Source organism: Orycteropus afer, unplaced genomic scaffold (genome assembly GCF_000298275.1).
Source record: "Orycteropus afer afer isolate SDZICR_OR568_19922 unplaced genomic scaffold, OryAfe1.0 scaffold00964, whole genome shotgun sequence".
NCBI classification, from domain to species: Eukaryota; Metazoa; Chordata; class Mammalia; order Tubulidentata; family Orycteropodidae; genus Orycteropus; species Orycteropus afer.
The window spans coordinates 53,816-54,897 of record NW_006922551.1 but is presented as its reverse complement, the minus strand read 5'-3'; positions in this window follow the sequence as shown (position 1 = coordinate 54,897).

Here is a 1,082-nt window from a genome sequence, read left to right as displayed (position 1 = left end):
TCTTTTTTACTTCAAGTACTAAGATATTTTACCTTTCAAACATTTTTTATTTTTATCTTCTTTCACTAGCATCTTTTCTTTCATTATTGTCAGTAAGTCCTTCTGTCAGAGGCTACAAGCTAGTAGGAAAATAAGGAGAAAGTAGGTTCAGATGCAACAGAAGTTCCTTTCAGACACAGAAGGACAAAGTCCTCACAGCACAACACTGGGAAGAAAGACACAGATGGAACGAATAGGGAAGGAAACATCTTCAAAGAGCAATTGCCACTGTACATACCTGGCCTTATGCAAAGTCATAATACACAAGAAATACAGACTCAACACACTTTCCAAGGGAAGCTAAAAACAGGGGAAGATTAATAATTGGTGTCATCCTTGTATATCAGAGGGAGAAAGCCTTGAAAGGTATCTCATACCAATGTGGGGCAGGAGAATTACAGGAGAAATGACCATGAGGCACCTTATGTCAGACAACAACCTGAAAGTGTATCTTATTTATTTATATTCTTTTTTTTTTCACCCCCATAAGGCAGCAAAGGGATCTAGAATTCTTTATAACACTACAGGGACAAAAAAAGAAAAAAAATCATAGGGAAAGCTGGTTACTGAAATTGTCTAGGGAGTAACCATTGTTAGGGACAGGTGATCCTGGAGTCAAGGGCCACAGGTACAGTGTGAAAGTGAGGAAGTAAGAGAAAATAGATCAAGTCTCCAGGCTAGTAGAGTAAGAACCAAGATTATGGATGGGTTATTAAATGGAGACAAGAGAAAATAATCAGTTAAAATTCAGCAGAGGGCCCAGGAAGGACAGAATTCCATCCAGTTAATGTGGAAGATAGCTCTCAACTGAATAGCCAAGTGTACTACTTAGACCAAATGCCTGTCCAATTCTCTCACCAAATTCCTCAGGGACGGTTCGTCTTCCCCTTTAAGGCAAATTATAACAGAACTAGGTGGATATAAGTGTGGGTGTAAAGAGGTCTATGGTGGAAAGATAGTTCAGCAGAGAATATCAACTTCCAACTGAAAGAAAAGTTATTCAGATATAATGTTACAACACAACTTTAAGTTAAAACCACCAA